We start from the raw sequence: 13,419 nt of genomic DNA, 5'->3' as shown, positions 1-13,419 counted from the left end.
TGTTTGTATATAAATGTCTTCAGCTGCTTTTTAAAGGAGTCACGGAGTCTGGACAGTGTAAAGACAATGGAAGAGAGTTCCACAGCCTTGGTGCCTGAAAAGCCCGATCCCCATATGTTTTGAACAGAGTACGTGGGACCAACAGTAACTTCTGCCCTGAAGACCCAAGTGGAAGAAGTATGAGGTTTTAACCGTTCAGAGATGTACCGGGGAGCTTCACCATGTAGAGCTCTAAAGGGTACAACTAAAAGTTTAAAATGAACCCTAAAATCTACTGGCAATTTTTAAATAATAAAAACAGTTCCTGATCAGTTGTTTGGAGTGTTTCCCAGGAGACATTGAACTGAGACTTGACTGAAAAACTGAGAACATGTTACGAAAAGCAAAGTTTCTGTTTTATCTGTATTTAACTTGAGGAAATTTCCATTTAACCATTGTTTGATTTCTGACAGACAATTATTTAAACAAGACAATTTATAAAACTCGGAAGGTTTGAAAGAACATTATAACTGAATTTTATCCGCATAGATATAATAAGAAATATTATTGTTGGATTCAAGTTAAGCTATCCCAGGTGATAGCACTCAGCCAATCATCTGTGTGCATTCCAGGTAGTAAACACACAAGTTAGACATGAACAGGTGATAAAAAGAAAGATTGCAATGTAGAAATAAGAAAACAAGAAATACAGATGACTGCATGGGAGAAAGCTGAAGGAAAAAAAGACACCGGTGACACAGACAAACCAGGAGATGTCCTTACTGAATCATCAGAGCTGAACATGTGATGGAGAAACAGGTTTACAGTCCTGGACTGTTAAAGGAGAACGGGGTGGTCCTCCATATGAATATTCTACTACTGAACAATTGTATCTGTTTTTTAAAAGAAAAATGTAATAATTAATAAAATTGAAATGTTCATCATGCCAGTGGTTGCTGGTTGCTTCTTGAAGCTTCTCTGTGTGGTCTAAAGACACTGAATGATGCTCTGGCTGTTTATAGTCTGTGGTTGTGGTTTAGTGTTTGTTTCTGCAAAGAGGGCGTGTGTCTGACAGTTTACCACAACCAAACCGGAACAGGTAGAATTTTCTATTTGAAACCTTTGTAAAACCCACAGAACCACAGGAGGAAAATATTAGAGACCAAAAGTTTATTAATCCTGCAGAGAAACTGCTCTGGGAACAAAGCCAACTGAACTGGACATGTGTGTGCTTAATAAACTGGCAAATGACAGCAGGATATTCCTATCCTCGGTCAGAAGGCACAGGTGACTTATATGATGAAAGAGAGGGTCCACAGCGATGATAATTTGGGTTCCTTTAATTCAAACATCCTCAGAAGCGGATTTGTGAGTATACATTAGTATGTGTGGTTCTGTAAAGTAACAGAAATTAGAATTAGCAAACAAAGTCAACCAAACTGGTCTAAATAATACAGAAAGGGTTGAACAGAAAATCTATTTGAAAATGACTAAACACCACCCCCTGGTGGACACAAATGGGCTGCTGCACAGGGATCGACTCCATCTTTACTTTGGGCAGCTCAGTTCACAAGGGTGGCGCCATTTTGGTCAAATCAGCGTGAATATACAGTGTCTCATGGCTACACAAACCGCCGGAAAACTCTATAAAAGCATCACACAATGTACATGGGCAAGTATATGATAAGTTACAACCATAGAACAAACAAATACAAGGCACTTACTTATTATTCACGCACACGCACGACACATGTTCAGTACAACAGCCCAGCTCCACCAGCGCTATCACGGTGAACCAGCGCAAACACAAACAAAGGATGGGAGGAATGTACCATCTTAGCAGTGGTTAGAGGGGGTGCGTGGAACAGTCTATATACACAAATCACAGGGGTTTTATACACCAACAAACGTCAAGTCAATGAACTGACTTCCAGTAAGTCGTTCTGGGCCATCAGAGTCTAATTCAGTGATAACAAGACAAAAAAACAAAAAAAACAAGTCTTGAACATGTGGATGTCCTCTGGTCTGAGGTACTGTTTGAGGACCAGTTTGAGACCAGCAGCTGGACGTCAGTGGTTGGACTGGTGGACTACTTCAGTGAAGAGTAGATGACGTCTGGCTCTGGTTTAAAGTCTGAACACAAACACACACAGTTCAAACAACAGGAAACATGATTACAAGCTTTGTAGTTCAATCAAGAACTCCAATCTCCACCTCTCTGCATCACACACAGTCCCAGTTCAGACTTTACTGGGAACCAGCTCAGATACAAATCACAGAGCTTCTATAAATGTTCTAAGTCTCTTCCTGTCCTCCTGCTCTGTGCAGCTTGATGTGTCTTATCCTCCAAAAGTCTGATCTCGAGCTCTGAGTCAGGATGTGGTCAGCTTAGCTTAGCTTAGCATGAAGACAGAAAAACAATTTTATAAAAATATTCAGCAGTAGATCAAAAACGAAAGAAAACCATTAATCAACACATGAACATTACCTGATGCTGCTGAATTGAAGTAGAGCAAATTACAGAGGTTTTATTAGAGACACACCTTAGTGTTTTGCAATTTTGCATAATGTAAAAAAGTTTAAATTTGTTTAGTAGCCTGTTGAACGGCAGAAATTAGGATTTCTTTTCGGAAGTATTTAAAAGGGAAAAAACAGCGGCTGACAGTGCTGTAAACATGTAGTATACTTGAAGTATACTTCTTGAAGTATACTGTGTGTGTGAGAGAGAGAGAAAGCTGTGCATGAAGTGTGATGAAAGCAAAACAGCAAAAGTCAGAGGAAATTCATGACGATGTTTATGTGAAGCTTTGTTTGGATCTCCTTTTGCTGCTGGTTCAGTCAATATTGTTTGGAGAGAGATAAAACCTGCAGCTTCAGAATCAGCACAAAAAAGGCGTAAACACGAAGCATGGACTCGCCGAGGGATCAGAATCAGTGAGCTGTCGGCTTTCAGCCCCGACCGTGTCAGGTGAGAAAGCGACATGATTCTTATGCGCCATTGGGTCCGCGCTTTGTGTTTACATCTTTGTGCAGAATCGGTGTACCTGCTCTTATTTACTGTTTTAGCTGTTTAGTGGTTTTTGTAATGTAGTGAAATTTATATTAAAAATCGATTCAGGGTTTTAATGAATCAATATCACGTTATCCAAGCTAGAATCCATTTTAATCGATAATCAAAACCTGCTCCTAGTAACTATGTAATCATGCTTATGTACATCTGGATAATGACACAAACTAGTGTTTGGTGCTTCACTTTTTAATAAACTAAAAGACAGAAATCAGATTATAGGATCTGTAGTGTTGTTTATTTATATTATGGAGCTTATCACTGTGTGCATGCCTTATTAGTAGAGATTAAATTAAAAAAAATCTCTTCCTTGCTGGTTCCATCAAAGAAGAAATGCTCAAGTAGCACGTACGTAATCCAGTTCCACAACACATTTCAGAATCTTCGGTCGCTATTTTTTCTTGCTGCTGCGGTAAGTTTTATTCGGTTAAATATTAAGTTTTAGATTGATGTTAGAACAAGTAACATGATAACTAGTAAAAAAAATAGTATTTATATCAAAATACATCATCTTTAAGTGCCATATTTGAATTTTTTTTTTTTTTTTTTGTTTAGCTGGGCTACTGCTAGCTAGAACTCTGCAAAGTACCAGTTACTTTCCTAATATTCACTTAGCATAATCTGGCTATTGGCAGACTGTAATGAATATTACTTAATATATGTCACAGTTTTTATTAAATGCCTTTTAGTTATTTTCGAATTAAACTGCCAAAGCCCTAGGGTCAGTGGTCTCAAACTCGCGGCCCACGTCACCCCTTCTTGCGGCCTGTATATTGAGGTGAAGAAGTATAATGCAATTTGACCCTTGAAGTGACTTTTTTTTGGTCATTAGCCAAAAATGATTTAATATGAAGGCAATAAGGGCAGAGTGTTACAGGGCCTCATGGGCGGTGTTGTCCGTGCTGTAGGGAGAACGTTGTGTGTTTGAGCTCGAGAGAGGGAGAAATTAGGAGCTATTACCGAGGAGAAATGGAAGAAGAAAGCATGTAAATATAATAATAACCACTGCCGCCAAAAGGAGTGCCTGGTTGTAAGAAAGCTGTTAAGACTCAACTGTACACTGTGTTCGCTGACATTAAAGCTACAAGCCCGACAAGCCGACGTATTAGCCAGAGGTCTCTTTACCACGGTTCAGAGCCGCGGACCTGGCCGAGGTAACAAGAGAGTACAAACATGTGGAGGGATTGACTTTGTTAGTTCAGTGATAGTCAAAAACTAATGTGTACACTTATTTCTGCATTTTTATTTTGTTAAATATGAACAAAATTACAGCAGAAGTGCTGCAAAGTGTCTGACCAGAAAGAGAGGACCATTGTGTTTATTTGGTAGTTCAATTAAAGGCATCGGTTTGTTAAGAGTGAGAGGGGGGGAAAGCATTCATATTTGCAGTTTTGTGTTGTTATACAATATTTGAAATTTAAAAACAAACAAACCAAACGCTACATTGTCAGGAATATTTGTGGGTGTTTTCTTTGTGGTTTCTGTTTCTGTGGGGTTTTTTTTACTACTTGAACACTGAAGTGGCCCTCCAATGAGATGACAGCTCATTTAAGTTTGAGACCCTGCCTTAGGAGAACTAGGATGCTTAAGGGTAACCTGAGAGTATTTTTACACTATAATGGCCCCTACATCTTGTAAATTATGGGAATTTCATTATAGTGCGCATTTCTGTAGCCAGTAGGTATTTTTCTTTTTTTTAGATTAAAATTTTTTCATGGTAAAACAGGGTTATATTAGGGTTTGTTAGAGAGTGGGGAGGCTTTTTATGGCTTAAAATATATAAAAATAATAAAATAGAAATATGGTTTCTACTGACCCCTGCGATAATTGAGAGAATACTGTATTGCAGTCAAGTTACACAGCTTGTACTACTTAACCTCTTAAGCCCCAAGGGGGTTTCTGAGCTTCCTGCTCGAAAATGCAATGCCTAAATTAAATTGATTATTTCTCTGCAATTAAAAACTCTGTCCTTACAATCTTGGTATCAAAATGAAGCTAACACTTGGGACATTTAATCAGAGGTGTAAATATTAAAGCAGATATTACTGTGTCAAAGTTACTGAGACTGGAACACAGAAAAAGTAAGTAGATTTTATTCTCGCCTAATTTTGTTTTGTAATTTTTAGCATATAACCCTTTTAAAAATATGCCTCAGATCATATTTGGTTCCAGAAATCCAGTAACCAACATATAAGCATAATCTGTGCAAAGATTTGTGTTTCTAAAGTAAAACAGTGAAAAACTACAGCCCTGTCAATACATGAATATCCAGACGTTGTACAAAAATGTCCAATTTTGGCACACAATTGGACACCATGCCAGTTTATTTTTTTAGGTATTAAAGAGCAGAAATTAATAAATTTTATTAACAGGCCTAAAAATGCTTTTTTTTTAAATATATTTTTGAAGAATTAACCACACATTTACATGGTAATGGCCCTTTTCTGCCGTGTGCATAGAGCGCTTCATTGGCCTCTGGCCCTTTAAATTCTGAGGGGCTGTAACTTTGGTTTCTTTTGGTCAATTTGCATGATTGACACCTCTTTTTAATCGTTTTAGCCAATAGATTCAAAGTAACGATGCCACGTTCACGTCAGTTCAACCAATCAGACGTTGTAATGCCAAAACCCACGTGTGTCCAAATTTACTGCATGTGACGTCTGTGCAGTCACGTGTCTGTAGGTGGGTCTAAAATGGAGGTTCTTGACGGAAGATGGTTCTGATGCACCTAGGTAGACATGGTAAATAACAGCAATCACGTGGTTACCGGCTACCGGCGAAAATAACGGAGGAAATCTGGACGGTAAGCCAATTTCTGTCTTAGCGCATTTGCGCCGCTGTGTGTTTTTGTGGTCTTCTTTTGCGGATAATTCAGTGAATTTTGGTCTGATCGTGGTGAAACTTGGTGTGTGGAGTCAGTGATAGCCCTGGAAGCTAACCAGCCTATTTTAAACTGGTTACATGAAGTCTGAAGAATTTCTGGTTCGGTTTTGTGTGTTTAGCGGACTTCTTCGCATTTACGTAACTGCTCGTTTAATCGCGGCTTGTTTTCGGTGTGTTTGGTGGTTGTAGAAATGGTTTATATGACATTTTAGCTGAGATTCTGAGGTTTCTGTGGATACCACACATGTCTGGATTTATATTTCTCAACCGGCGTTATAACCGATTAAACGTGATCTCCTCCTTTTTGCCCCCAATGCCGGGGGCGTGGGGCTTAAGAGGTTTTAAAGATGGACCAAGGATGTTTTTTCTTAACAAAATGAATTTTAGCTCAGTCTAAAGGGACTAGACATGCTAGATATTTTACAAAGAAATGGTGTTATATGCTTGACCTTATTCTACTCTTGGAAGATGGTGATATGCTGGTTCCTGAGAAGAGATGAAGAAAACAAAGTCAGCTGTTCAAGACAGCCCCAAGACTCTTCGCAACTTGTGTTCAAATGTGAGGCTGTTGTCAGGTGATGAATGCAAGGAAGAGACACTCAACTGACATGAAACATGTCAAAGACAACATGAAGGTGACATTTCAACAATGGCAAAAAGTGGTTCAAGAACCTGCAACAGCTTCTACTGTCCTGGACCTTTTCCCAAGATTTCTGGATATACCTGGCTTGGTAAGGCATAAAATGATTTAGTGACAGCTTTGTGGTTCCTTTGTTTGTTTTCTTGTTAATGTGTTGTTTCTGTTGTTACACTTTGTGTTTAAGATTGACCAAGACTTCACAATGCTGTTTGTTGGGGAGGAAGTGTCTGCTAAGTTCCTTGCAAGTGGCCAACCAAGCCAAGGATCATCAAAGATTGCAAAAACCTGTCTCAGAGTACAGAATTGGATGAGCTGCTCATTTCTGCACAGCGTTACTCTGACGAGTGTGGTAAGTGTAAGTTGGAAATGGTAGATTTTGCATGCCTTTACAGCATTTGCTTAATTCCCACAACACAATATATTACTGGACTCTACCGGTAAACCTTTACTACAAATTGGAATACAGCTGTCCATTTTCTAAATCACATTGGGTTTCTGTTCATTTCTGTATGGTATGAAAACAAGCTTACAAACATGTTAAACCTGAAATGACATTTAATGTAGTTTGAACACAAAAAAAGTTCTGTAATCTTACTATTGTTATGACTCGATATGTACTTCACGTGGTGGCCAGAAGATTTTAAGTCTCTAGAAAGGAATTTTTATACCAAGGCACTGGCAAACTGCCTTATTTGAAAAATTATCAGTTGTCTAAAATGTCATCATGGTATTACATAACGTGGAAAAAATGACTGCTGTGGTCCTAAATGACAGTAATTGTGATGATCTTAATTCCTATTCTGCAGTTTGGGACTGCGAGGCGGCTGCCATCTTTTGCTGCTTCACTTGTTACCTCCAACATCTAAGGGAGGGAAGTTTTCAAAGATTAGCACATCAGATACTGCTCACCACCTAATGAAATTCATCAAGGTATGATTTTTAGAATTGTATATTTCTCTTTTGATGAGAACAGATGCAAATTATCAAGGGCTTATATTTTAAGATGGCAAGGTGATCCAACGTGCAGCAGATGTATCTATACCAGACAGGCTTGGTGTTGCAGGACTGACATGTCATTGTTTCTATTAAAACTAAATGTACACATTGAAACAAAAATAATTGTGTGCACAGAGTGAAACATTTTAATATTGTCATAATTTCAGGCAGCTATGCCTCAACATCAGATTACCAATTTTGTTTAATGTGAATCACTTGGTTTCTTTCTCTCCCTCAGGTAGGAGGTAGCACGGAGGAGTCCATACAGACAATATTCATTTCTAAATTATTAACTAACAAACTTGTGCCTAAAACGCTTTGTCAGTATTGTAGAAAATGTTAAACTTAATCATCATCTTGGCCTCCACTGACGACCTGTTTGCTGCTGCCTGTTGCTGAAAGGCAGTGGGGAGAGAGGACACTTGGGCAGTGCATTTATTGCAGCATATAATGTGTTTTCTGGATACACTGCTGCTTTTTCAGCATTCAAAGATTGATGGGACTGTGTCAGAGCTGGCTATGAATTTCAGACGGATCAGGCCTTAACTTAACACAAAAGTTATCAATAGTTCTTTTCATCTTTTCTTATTACCCACAGCTACATCCACTTCTGTCAGGCCTAGGCTGATCACTAGGGCTGCGTATCATCACTGATTTCTATAATCCATTCGATTCAGGTTCTCAAAGTCCTGATTCCATTCAATTTAGCCTCAGACAGTCAGAAATATTATAATTCTGATCATTTATCAGCACTGATACATGTGAGACTTCATCAGAATTGTGAACATCACAGCAGATGCCTTTGTGTCAAAGTAACTGAGAATAAAACACAGAAAAACATGACGGAGATTTTCCTGGCCTGGCTTTTTATAGCAGATAACCTTAAAAATATTCAGCAATTTTGCATAATTTTAAGAAGTTTAAATTTCTTCAGTATTGAACAGCAGAAATTAGGCTTTCTTGTCCGAGGTCATTTAAGTGAAAAAAGAAAAAGACAGCGCTGTAAACAATGGTAGACTGGTGGGTAATAAGTAGGGATGCACCGATACCGATACTGGTATCGGGGCCGATACTGTAAAATGTGTGCGTACTCGTACTCGTAAAAGTTAACCGATACCATGAACCGATACTTATGTAGCCCGGATGGGAATTTGGGAGTAGATACTCTTAATTCCCATGGACTTGAACGCCACATAAGGTGTTCACAGTTCACAGAAGAGAACGGCATGGAGAGATGCACCCGGTTAGCTGAACCAAAGTGAGAGACTCGGCTAGTTTTACTGAGGTTAACTAGCACAAAAGAGTGTGTGACTAGAAAGCTAACCGTGTGAGAGCTTCACAACAGAGTGTGGGTGAAGTGACTTTTTGTTTCAATGGTCGCACCACCGTGCTGTGTTTCCAGCTACGACCGCCGAGGCTAAAGGCTAGCCCGGACTGCTTGGCTGCGCCGGAGGCAGCCGCTATGGACTGTCGGAGAGCTGGACAGTGACTCGCTAACGTGCTGTAGCAGAGACAGCATCGGGTCCGCAGGGAGTGGATTTAGTGTGGGACTGGTACACGGCGACCTATTGAGCAACGGAACTGTAAGTCAGACTTTTGTGCTCTTACTGGGGAGAAGAGGATTTTTCTCCATGTCCGGCGTGAGCAGCAAACAGGCCTGCAACAAGTATGAGTGTGTGTGGGGCCCATGTGTGAATATTGTGTGTTTAGTGGATTTATATAACATGTTTTGGAGTGTATATTAGTGAATCACTTACCAAAAGGTGATAACATAAGTTGGGTTGTTTAATATAATTTTAAAGGGAATTATTTCATTTATACAGTGTATTTCATTTAAGGTTAAGGAATTGGAATATCATTTGAGTTTAAAAAAGGGATGTGTTGTACAGTATTTGTCTCTGCCCTTACGTTCAGTAAACGTTTCGTTTGGGTTAAAGAGTTGTCTGGGGTCGTTTCTTTACTACTGGTTAAGTTTAACTTGTGTGTGGTAGAAGTATCGGTTTTTGTACTCGGTATCGGCAAGTACTCAGATCTCAGTACTCAGCAAAATTTGCGACCAAATTGGTCACACTCTAGAGCCCTGATATATATATATCATAATATTATATGTTATAATATAATATTATATGACAATACATATAATATTGGCCATATTATATTTACGTTATCAAAGTGAGATGATTTTAGCCTCATGAACAACATTAGCTAATTGTTATTTACTAACTAATCTTGAAATGACTGTTCAGTACAGAAATGAAGCCCAACAATCATGTTTTACGGTCGTGTGGTCTCAGCCTCAGACACTCAACTAATTAAAGTGATGTCATCACAAAAATGAATGACCAACAAAACATTTTTTTCTCTTTCATTTCTGTCACACAAAGCTGTATGAAATGTTTCTCGCGGTTAGTATCATGGTTGCTAGGCACCCTGAATAGAGCGACAAAGGCTAGACCGTCCCATTTCACAAGCCTCTCACTTCCGCACTTCTCGTATTTATAGTACGCACCGCACGTAGGCGTGCAGACCCTGAATTGGGACACAGCCTGCATGTGTGGGGGTTCCCAGCCAGAGCTGTTGCTGTGTGACACTGATTTTGCTGCTCATCCGGGCTTATTGGGCGTCTCGTCACAGCTCTGTCAGCTGAAGCTGTCTGGGAATTTTCCCCCGTGTAGTGAAACAGGCCTTGGGTTTAGCACTCTCTGTCTCCGCTGCATGAGATCCTTTTCCTGCATCACTGTTGACATTTTCAGGCTGTTGTGGTGGGTCCAGCTGCTGCAGCATTTGGTCAGAGTCACGTCCAAGATGGTAGAGGGGAAAGCAGGAATCCAGGTCAGCCTCGGCTTCCAGTGCCGGCAAAGCAGCCTGTAATCAAGCATAAAGAGAAAAAACAAAAACAAAACAAAAACAGAGAACAGGAAAATGATGTTGCCTTGGCTGTGTTACAAAGAGAGGAGAGAAACACCGGGCCAAGCCCTGTGTCAGCCTTTTCTCCCCCTTTTGTCTTTTTTTCTTTTTTCATGATATAATCACTCATAGCCCACCAAGTTGACAGGACAACACAGGTACATGTTTAAATTCTGAAGATCATGTTTAAACTCACAAAAGGGAATTTTCCTTCCTTCAGTAATCACTTGTGTTGTTCAATCCTGTCCTGCAACCCAGAGAGTTTATTTGTAAGTAATGGATAAACTTCATCATTTAACAACAGGTGTATGTTAAATTTCCCTGCTTTAACCATACTGAAAAATAATTCACATGTTCATGAGTGTAAGCTGCTTTTCATTGCGTGTGTGTGCATTTGTAGGCGGGTTAATATTATGTGTGTTCAGTGGAGCTGCAGATCCGGCAAAGCTTCTCTCTACCTTAGCTTTTTGCTTTTTTTCCAACAAGGCGTTTCCTTAAAAAGGTGCTTTTCTCTCACATTTCTCTGCTTGTGTGTGTGTTTTTGTTTCACCTTTTGTTGTGATGCCCCGGACGCCTTCCCAACCTCTACAAACCTGTTGGCCCCAAATCTCAATCTTTTATGTGCTACTAAAACTTTCATTTCTCCTCTACTTCTCTCCTCGCCGCTGTCTCTTCCACAGCTGCTGATTCTTGCTGGGTGTGGTTCCCATTACTATAATTTTGCTCTGGCCGCTGTGCTTGTAGTGGGGGGTTGGTCCAGGTCCATAGCCACCTGTATTAACACACTAAGAGATTTATTTAATATCATTTGCAACACGCCCACCTTTACAGCGCAAATTAAACTACAATTATCGCCATAATCCACCCCAGACATGGATCAACCCATGTACTCAGTCAACATTAATGTAATCGGTGACTTCCTTTAAGCAAAGTCACTCCACTCACATATCACTAGGAGCTCAGTAGTGGCCAGCTAATGAGCCCCATATTAAACTATTCCACAAACATTGCATCTCTTATTTGCTTTCTCATGTTACTTGTCTGTCTCTGCTGAATCCTCTACATGCACTCCTAGAAAAAACAAACATTAGCAACACACATGGACAATCCTGGAGGTCAGGCACAAGTTGACAGGTTCCAGAGTTGCTACAAAAAAGACCATAAAGTTAGCCATTCACAGCTGTGAAAAGGAGAGACACTGGTTTCAACAGGAAATGTCTCACATGTCATCCACATTGTCAAAGTAACCTTCACATTTCCCCAACAGCACAGTGTAACAGCATCACCAACTCATAACCTGTAAACACAGTTTCTTCACACATAAACCCAGAAATCCTGTAGTAGAAAAACATCAACCAGCTGTCCTGGTATAAATCACATGATCAAATAACATGAAGAACTGTAATGCTGTAGAAAAGAAAATGCAAATGTTAGCGCTATGCAGGTGTATACACACACACTCTGTGAGCAACACAAGGTAGTGAATAACACCCCTGATAGATGCACAAACACAGAAAGTGGCATTAAAAAGGTCAAATCGTCACGCAACCTCGAATGTTGCTGTCATCTTTTCCTCTAAAAAAAAAAAACAACACACATACATAGATTCATCTGCACCTTTGTCAGGTGGGGGTTAACTTTGCACAGTGATGTCAATCAGCCTGTCCGCTTCTGTCCGCTTTTACCAGTCAGTCAGTTTTATTTTCTCTCACTCATTTTTAATTCATTATTTCATTCTTTCTTTCTTTCTTTGCTGACAGTGGAACCTATCATCACATTTAGTTTTTGACTCTCCGCAAAATGACATCATTTCAAAAAGAAAAAGAAGACCATTAGATTGGATTACCTCCCTGAATCCTTTTTGGGAAGGGACTCTCATTTTCGAATTGTCCCAAATAGGTGGCTCTAGAGACCATTGTATTTTTGGAGAAACTCACTTGCAACGGTTTTCTCGACATGCCGTATAGTGCTTATGTTTTAATCTTGCAGATCTGCTTCAAATGAGATCATCAAACAAAACTGTGTGCACTGTGAAAGTATCAAAATAAAAAGGCCTCGTTAAGTCATGACACACGCTCCTCGTCTCAGGAGGGTAAATCATACCATTAGCATGATTTATCTTACCATCATACTAATAAGCAGGCTCAACTTCACAACAAAAGAAAAATCATCAGCTAGATAAACTCCAAACCAACTATCAGCCACACAACACACAAAATAACCCTAATGTCTTATTAGATATGAGTTTAATCCCCAGGCCTGTGCTCTTCACTCATTTAGGCCACAGACCCATTTTATCCTGTTTTCCTTTTCCTCTTCATCATAAAACATGTGACATGTCATCAGGTATTTCACAAAAGAAGTTTTTTCTTATGTATTCAGAGTTGTGTATCTGGGTGCAGGATTCACTCACAACAGGAAACTCAGTGTTTTAGAGTCTCCACTCTAACAAACTCCAACACATCCCATTCACTCGTGCTAGAATTCAATCACCTTTCATTAATCTAAGAACCATCAATTAATTTGCATATCAGCTATTAACCCACTAAGATGACAGGACAACAGAGATGCATGTTCAACATGTTATCAAAAAAATAGAATTTCCTCATACAGTAAATTACTTGTGCTGCATCAATCAGGCAGAAAGCATCTCCCAATTTACTATATTAACAACTCAATTTATTGTCTGATCACTGGTTGTCCAAACCAGAATCTTTTTTTCCCCACAAAAATTAAACTGTTGTCCTGCAACCTAGAGAGTTAACTGTCAGCATGGATAAATTCAGCATTTGATAACAAGCGTCTGTTAAATTGACACTATTTTAACACTGATGGGAGATAACAAGCTGATTTTCATTGCATATGTGTTTTTAGGCAGGTTTAATAGATACAGTGGGGCAAAAAAGTATCTAGTCAGCCACCGATTGTGCAAGTGCCCCCACCTAAA

General features: G+C 39.5%; 1 long non-coding RNA gene across 1 annotated transcript; it reads right to left on the bottom strand.

The window, feature by feature from the left end:
• Positions 1-961: 961 nt before the first annotated feature.
• Positions 962-11,246, bottom strand: LOC134624786 (uncharacterized). The gene is made up of 3 exons (XR_010093652.1): positions 10,669-11,246; positions 10,075-10,430; positions 962-2,112 (listed from the first exon to the last, which is right to left on the bottom strand). It is a non-coding gene; the product is annotated as an uncharacterized LOC134624786 (long non-coding RNA).
• Positions 11,247-13,419: the final 2,173 nt, after the last annotated feature.

Source organism: Pelmatolapia mariae, linkage group LG3_W (genome assembly GCF_036321145.2).
Source record: "Pelmatolapia mariae isolate MD_Pm_ZW linkage group LG3_W, Pm_UMD_F_2, whole genome shotgun sequence".
Lineage (NCBI taxonomy): Eukaryota > Metazoa > Chordata > Actinopteri > Cichliformes > Cichlidae > Pelmatolapia > Pelmatolapia mariae.
Note: the sequence above shows the minus strand (reverse complement) of the source record. Positions and strands in the feature narration are given on the sequence as shown.